This window comes from Mytilus trossulus, chromosome 14, assembly GCF_036588685.1.
Source record: "Mytilus trossulus isolate FHL-02 chromosome 14, PNRI_Mtr1.1.1.hap1, whole genome shotgun sequence".
Lineage (NCBI taxonomy): Eukaryota > Metazoa > Mollusca > Bivalvia > Mytilida > Mytilidae > Mytilus > Mytilus trossulus.
Window position 1 is genome coordinate 7,864,794 of NC_086386.1, and position 8,912 is coordinate 7,873,705.

Here is an 8,912-nt window from a genome sequence, read left to right on the forward strand (position 1 = left end):
TATGTTGGATATATATCACAGATATGTTAGGTATATGTCACAGATATGTTGGGTATATGTCACAGATATGTTGGGTATATGTCACAGATATGTTGGGTATATGTCACAGATATGTTCGGTATATGTCACAGATATGTTCGGTATATGTCACATATATGTTGGGTATATGTCACAGATATGTTGGGTTTATGTCACAGATATGTTGGGTATATGTCACAGATATGTTGGGTATATGTCACAGATATGTTGGGTTTATGTCACAGATATGTTGGGTATATGTCACAGATATGTTAGGTATATGTCACAGATATGTTGGGTATATGTCACAGATATGTTGGGTTTATGTCACAGATATGTTGGGTATATGTCACAGATATGTTAGGTATATGTCACAGATATGTTGGGTATTTGTCACAGATATGTTGGGTATATGTCACAGATATGTTAGGTATATGTCACAGATATGTTGGGTATATGTCACAGATATGTTGGGTTTATGTCACAGATATGTTAGGTATATGTCACAGATATGTTGGGTTTATGTCACAGATATGTTGGGTATATGTCACAGATATGTTGGGTATATGTCACAGATATGTTGGATATATGTCACAGATATGTTGGATATATGTCACAGATATGTTAGGTATATGTCACAGATATGCTGGGTATATGTCACAGATATGTTGGGTATATGTCACAGATATGTTAGGTATATGTCACAGATATGTTAGGTATATGTCACAGATATGTTGGGTATATGTCACAGATATGTTGGGTTTATGTCACAGATATGTTGGGTATATGTCACAGATATGTTAGGTATATGTCACAGATATGTTGGGTTTATGTCACAGATATGTTGGGTTTATGTCACAGATATGTTGGGTTTATGTCACAGATATGTTGGGTATATGTCACAGATATGTTGGATATATGTCACAGATATGTTGGGTATATGTCACAGATATGTTGGGTTTATGTCACAGATATGTTGGGTTTATGTCACAGATATGTTTGTGGAAGCCGATGATGTCAGAGAGACAGCAACCAAAAAACATATAATAGAAAATAGAAACTGATAATAGAAATAAAACCTTTTTTCCCCAACACACAAATATGCTTTTTACACGGAATAAGATTATATCAAATTCTTCAGAAAATTAAAGTACCACAACTATTAACCAATATATCTGTATGTCTTCAAGTCTACATTATGTTACTCCTATGATTCAGTATTGTGTTTGTTCCTCTGGTACCATATATAATATTGCTAATCTAATGTGAGAGTAAGTATTTACTTTTTCGTAAAGGCTGTTTGTGATTTAGCACTTATCATCCATGCCTTTGTACAAAAAGATACAAATCGCCATACATGTAGCACTGCTTTAAGTTATTTTCACCGTGGTTTGCTCTTTGAATGGTAAAGAAGTAACATACTGTATTAATTCAAGACAATTGATCACATGACATACTTGAAAATCTTTCAAAACAAAGGAATATATTTTGCTTACTCATCTCAGTCAAGGTAATGCATAAGCTCACGCCTATAGACTGCATACCTAATTTAGTGTCCTGATTTGGCAGTTCTTATCAAAGTGCACTTTCTTTTGTGAATGCTTTTGAAAAATCAAGTTCTCTAAATTAAATCTAGCCGAATTTTCAAAGAAGATAACAGAATTTGGGAAAATAACGCTGAATAATAAAGAGAAGGTCGGGAAAAAGACATACTCAATATAACACACATGACAGTAACTTCAGAACTATATGCATCTGAATTAAAAATATGAGATCTTCTTACAGCTTTAATCAAAGGTAAACGGACAGAAAGTCACACGACATAAAGTCACAAATTTGGTAGGACAAAAGTCACAAATAATCTGTTGACAAATGTTCGAATATATAAGAGAAATGTCTTGAAATATTTACTTTTTAATACATATAATATTCATATTAAAATTTAGGAAATGTGTCATTAAACTTAAAAAATGAAGATTTATTTAATTTTAATCATGTAAAAGAAAGATTTTTTTTTTGGCACCATGACGCCATTTAAGTGCGATGTCACTTTGACCTTTGTTTTTTTTTTTTAACAATTAGTTGACCATTTTTGATATTTTTTTGATAAATTTCGTTTACAAATTTGGTATATACACAATAGTTCAAGAAAAATACAAGAAATATTTTTGTAGAAAGAAACGTTTTGTATTCAAAGAAAATAATCAGAAAAAATGAATTGTGACTTTTTCCCGTGATTTTTTGTCCGTGACTTTTTTGTCAGAGACTTTTTGTCCTACATTCTAATCAAACAGTTTCCGCTTTTGCCGCTGCCTTCGCTTAACTAGCGCTTTAGATTTTATGTCTTACACTTTTTTCCCTCGTTTTTTTTTCAACACGCATCTATTACTTTTTTTTTTAAATCAGAGTTTACCAAGTGACTAAGGAAATTCTTTCGATAAATGATGATAAGACAATATAAATGGGCGTTTTTCAATAAAAGCGTTATTTTCAGACCTAAAAAAAATGGAAAATCAACTTGTCTAAAATTTAATTTCAAGAGTTATTTTGAATACCTCTATAAAAGACCTGTTTGTAAACAAAACGTGCAATCTTAAGGATGTTTGCTTGTCATGTTTTGGAGTTTTTGTCAGATTTTCGAAATCCTCTGTTTTTATCCATTTCAATGCCTTAAAAAAAAATTCCCATGAACCCCCATATTTCTTTTTATAAATCTTTTCCATGTATAATTATAAGCCATTTGTAAAAGTTTTATAAATTTTTATTTATTTTTTGTTAGTTTTTTAGAAGTTTAACTGGTCAATGATAAATCTATGAAAAGTCAAGAGAGAACATTTTCCCGCCAAAATTTCAATGGCTAATATCTAAAAAACAAGCACATTGACCCCTAATTTATTTTGGCTTTTTTAATCTTTAATTAATCCCCTATCAATATATATACTAGTTTCATTGAAAGTTATTTATTGTGAAACTGAGCAGCAGACTTCCTTAATTATTCTTTAAAATGATATTATTTTCATAATTTGTGTACTGTTTCGTAGGGGACTTTTGTACCCTACGAAACTTCTTCTAAACACACATAATTTTTGCAATTTTTAATGTTTCCGATAGACATTCTAGTTTGTTTACTATAAATACTAGAAAAATATATTTTTTTCTGAGTTGGAAAACTATTTTTATCGATAAAGATTAGACAGTACTTCACACATGAAGGTTCAACTCATGTTACGTAGTGGACATTTTGATGCGTTTCGTAGTGGACAAAACCGTTTCGTAGTTGACATCAACCCTATTATCTACAATCACAGGCACTTGTTTCTATCCATTGGAAGAACCACTATCAACGTATATTTATACGTTGATAGTGGTTCTTCCAATGGATAGAAACAAGTGCCTGTGTCTACAATACTAAAATTACGAGGTCCAATTTGTCAGCCGTCATCACGTAAAAACGACGAATCACAGAATTCAACTTTATATATAACAAATATAGTACAAAGGTGTAGATTAAAAATTACACCACTCCAGGTCCTTTTGTTTTCCACGTAATTAAAATTGCCAATAATTAAGAAGTTCCGGGTCGAGTCCGATACCGATACCAATAGTATATTCACCTGTTACCTATTACCTTATCTGTAAGTTCCGCATTTGACAGGCGCACCACCAAACGGTGTATTCAGGATTAATATGCTATATATACGGGTCATAATCACAAGGTTGACACTACTAAATTGTCAAATTGTTACCTATTGTAATATTTTAATCAGTAAGACTTTCTAAGATAACAATACGAATACTAAAAATCGGGACTAAAAATAGGGCGTATAGGTACAGTTTTCTATTTGTTAGTGGGCATGACGTAAAACTGCGAAACAAAGAATTTAACTTTATTTATAACTAATATAGACAATGCTGTTGACTCCATTCCAGGACCTATTGTTTTCCAAATAATAAATATTACCAATAATTGATAAGTTCAAGTTCGACGGGTTCAAACAGAAAGATTTGAAAGCAGAGAAAACTGCCGTGTATCTTATAATCGACATGACTTTATCAGATGACAATACTAATACTAAAATAAGGCTTGCGCATAGTTATATACTTAAATTCAGTCACGGACCCGTGAGATCACGGGTGTGTTCTAGTATGTTAATAAAAACATAATAAAAATTACATGAAACTAACCCTTGTTATTTGTTTTGCACGAATATAATTGAAAAAAAGATTAAAAAAAGACTGCATGGTAGTGGTAGTGTCCACTACGAAACGTTTTTCTCCCATTCTTGTTTCGTAGGGGACCGTTTCGTAAGGGACGTATTCGCATGTTTTATTTTTTTCCCACAATCCCTATATTGCCGCGTGAATAGTAACAAGACTGATTGTATTCATCAAAGCATTTATCAAGCTGTACACTGATATTTTTTTCATAATTTTTAAACCAGATACTGAAGGAGATTTGACCCGTTTCGTAGTGGACATAATCAAAAATACGGTATCACTCTGGTTCATTTGATGTGCTCAATTTTTCTTACCAACAATTTAATTGCCGTTATAAAAGCATCACTTCTTTTGTAAGACCCTCATGTTTATATCTCTTGCAAACAAAAATTAGATTGATTTTACAAAACTGTGTATTTGCAAATTTTTATGACTTCGTTTCGTAGTGGACATTTTGTTAGGGACACACATTCTGAAATTAAAAAACCTATAATGAAAGCTGATTATTAAAATATCTTGGCTCTGAACATACTTTTGAATTATTAATGAACTTGTGTAAAGTAAAAAAAACATTTATTTCTTCATTTTTGTACGATATTTTAGAGTATGAATGTTGAACAAGCGGTCTAGGGACATGCCATTTTGGTTGTTTTGGACCATTCAGGAGTCAATATCTTATCAATCCCTCTAAAAATAAACTGTTTCTTTGCTTAAAAATGTTAAATCTAATTCAATGTCCTGACTGCACAAAAAAATACTTTCAAAGACCAAACACATTTTTTTTAAAGTGGCTGGGACAAGAAAATACGTTTTTATTGAAAAACGCCGATATGGGTACACAAAATTTTAGTTAGTGAAATTTTTCAGATTTGTTTTTCAAGTGTTTTTCAAAAAGTAAAATCACAAAAATACTGAACTCAGAGGAAAATCAATACGGAAAGTCCATAATCACATGGCAAAACCAAATAACACGAATAGACAAGAACTGTCATATTCCTGACTTGGTACAATAACAGAACAACTTAACAAAGAAAGATAATCCGAAAAGTAATCTTGATCAAAATTAGTTTTCTTTAAATTTTATAGTTATCGCCCTTATACTTTTTATTAACAAACATTTGTTGTTCAAAGCGGCATAACTCAAACAGCTACAGCGGCACAACGATACAAATATTCGTATTTATCGTCCTTCCCTACGCCTATATCACTCTGCTCTGTCGCTCAGTAATTCTCGTATCAAAACTTCAAAACGAGACCAGGCATTATCAGCGACGTCACAATGTTAGAGGAGAAGTTATCAGCGACGTCATAATGCGAGAGGAGACGTTATCAAGCTTGCTTTCGTCAAGAGTAAAACTGTCTTAGGGAGACGAAACAAGACCATTAATAAAACGATAAATAGATAATCGGGTTTTCTACGTATAGATATCGTAAAATATCAGCCGCTCGACACAATATGAAACTTTTTAGCTCGTTCGCTACGCTCACTCGCCAAAAAGGTTCACATTGTGGCTCGCGGCTGATATTTTACGATATCAATGTGTAGAAAACCCGATAATCTATACATATCGAGTTCAGCATGCAGTCTTAACTTATAAAACTTTGGGATAAATTGAACGAGTCTTTTCAAAGTTCGGACTTTTAAATCACCAAATTTTTAACTAAATGTAACTCTGAAACAGTCACAAATGTTCGTGTAAAACATTTCATAGTCCAACGCTCCAACTTTGTTTTACCTTTATTAGTGTCGATATAACTAAAGGTGCATAGATGAACGTATGTAATACAAGTCCAGTATGGAAACGTTTTGAAAAAAAATAGAAGTCTTTTGCAATCTAGTTGAAATATTGATTGCTGATTACGTTATACTACATATGAGCCCATACCTATGGGTCTTTTCTTGGTGATTATTTTTGTCAATTTCTATCTATCTATTATAGATTTTCATGCAGAAAATGGTCAAAAAAGTATAAAAAAGGTAGAATTTGGCATTTAAATAAATTTCACTAACTCCTGAAAAAAAGTCATTTGACAGTTATAATCCAAGAAAAAAGCTAAATTCTGAACTTTTTTTTGCCTTGCCAATTTTAATCTTATATTTTAAAGCGAATTCAGGAAAATAGTAAAAATTGTAATTTACTCTTATATTCTATTACTAGCCATGTCGATAAGCAGGCATTCAAAACACGTAGATATTCCAATAATATGTGGCTAAGTTTCATTTAGTATGGCTTTGTAGTTTCAGAGTAGATTTTTGTAAAAGTTAAAGGCCGACAGACAGTGGATGACAGACGCCAAGTGATGGAAAAAAGCTCATACTAGCCCTTCGGCCAACATGACCTAAAATAAGTTTATTTTCTTATAAGGAAGAAAACACACCTGCATTCCCCAAAAGATGAATGACCAGAACCTAAGTGCAAATCACCAACATCCCAACCATTTTACTTTGAACATTGAGATAAACTTTCTCTTATTTATATTTTCTCTTTTGGAATCTATAAGCTTGGATATCTAAAGGTCTGTGAAAAACTCTGTCCAGCTTACTCTCCAATTAATGAAGTAGTTGGAACATGTATATATACTGTTTGTACTAATATGTAAACTGATGAGCAACCTGCTCCCAAATTGTCTAGACCTCTCTTGCATAAAGCAGCAGGTTTCAATGTTTCGAGCTCAATTTCAATTAAATATTCAGTGTCTAATATCACAAGAAGTGTTTATACTAAAATTGAGAAAGGAAATGGTGAATGTGTCAAATTATTGTTTGAATGGTCTGTGTGTCTTTTTATTGCATATAAATGATAGCTATTTCCTGTACTGTTTATTGCTCCAATGTTTTGTGCTTCTTGTTATTGGATATTAAGGATAGTATTTTTTCTGTACTGTTTATTGCTTGAATATCCTGTGTTTCTTGTTATTGGATATAAAGGATAGTGTTTTTCCATGAATGTTTATTGCTTGAATGTTCTGTTTTTCTTGTTATTGGATATAAAGAATAGCATTTCCTGTACTGTTTATTGTTTGAATGTTCTTTCTTGTTACTTATATTGGATATAAAGGATAGCGTTTTTCCTGTACTCTTTATTGTTTCAATGCTCTGTCTTTCTTGTTATTGGATATCAAGGATAGCGTTTTCCTGTACTATTCATTGTTTGAATGTTCTTTCTTGTAACATGTATTGGATATAAAGGATAGCATTTTTACTGTACTGTTTATTGTTTGAATTCTTTTATTCTTGTTATGGAATATAAAGGATAGCGTTTTCCTGCATTGTTTATTGTTTGAATGTTCTGTTTTTCTTGTTATTGGATATAAAGGGTAGCGTTTTTCCTGTACTGTTCATTGTTTCAATGCTCTCTTTCTTGTTATTGGATATAAAGGATAGCGTTTTCCTGTACTATTCATTGTTTGAATGTTCTTTCTTGTAACATGTATTGGATATAAAGGATAGCATTTTTACTGTACTGTTTATTGTTTGAATGTTCTTTCTTGTAGCATGTATTGGATATAAAGGATAGCATTTTTACTGTACTGTTTATTGTTTGAATGTTCTTTCTTGTAACATGTATTGAATATAAAGGATAGCGTTTTTACTGTACTCTTAATTGTTTCAATACTCTGTCTTTTTTGTTATAAGTTATAAAGGATAGCGTTTTTCTGTACAGTTTGTTGCTTTAATGTTCTGGTATTTTTTGTTATTGCATATAAAGGATAGCATTTTTTTCTGTAATGTTTTTTGCTTCAATGTTCTGTGTTTCTTGTTCTAGGATATAAAGGATAGTGATTTCTGTACTATTTTATTGCTTGAATATTCTGTGTTTCTTGCTATTGGATATAAAGGCTAGCGTTTATCCTGTATTGTTTATTGCTTGAATGGTCTTTTGTTATTGGATATCAAAGATAGAGTTTTCCTGTACTATTCATTGCTTAAATAATCTGTTTTTCTTGTTATTGGATATCAAGGATAGCATTTTCCTGTAATATTTGTTACTTGAATGTTCTGTTTTCTTGTTATTGGATATCAATGATAGCATTTTCCTGTATTATTTATTGCTTGAATGTTCTATTTTACTGGTTATTGGTTATCAAGGATATCGTTTTCCTGTAATATTTATTGTTTGAATGCTCTGTTTTTCTTGTTATTGGATATCAAGGATAGCATTTTTATGTACTATTTATTGTTTGAATGCTCTGTTTTTCTTGTTATTGGATATCAAGGATAGAGTTTTCCTGTACAGTTTATTGTTTCAATGTTGTTTTTCTTGTTATTGGATATCAAGGATAGCATTTTTATGTACTATTTATTGTTTGAATGCTCTGTTTTTCTTGTTATTGGATATCAAGGATAGCGTTTTCCTGTACTTTTTATTGTTTGAATGCTCTGTTTTTCTTGTTTTTGGATATAATGGATATCATTTTCCTGTAATATTTATTGTTTGAATGCTCTGTTTTTCTTGTTATTGGATATCAAGGATAGAGTTTTCCTGTACAGTTTATTGTTTCAATGTTGTTTTTCTTGTTATTGGATATCAAGGATAGCATTTTTATGTACTATTTATTGTTTGAATGCTCTGTTTTTCTTGTTATTGGATATCAAGGATAGCGTTTTCCTGTACTTTTTATTGTTTGAATGCTCTGTTTTTCTTGTTATTGGATATCAAGGATAGCGTTTTCCT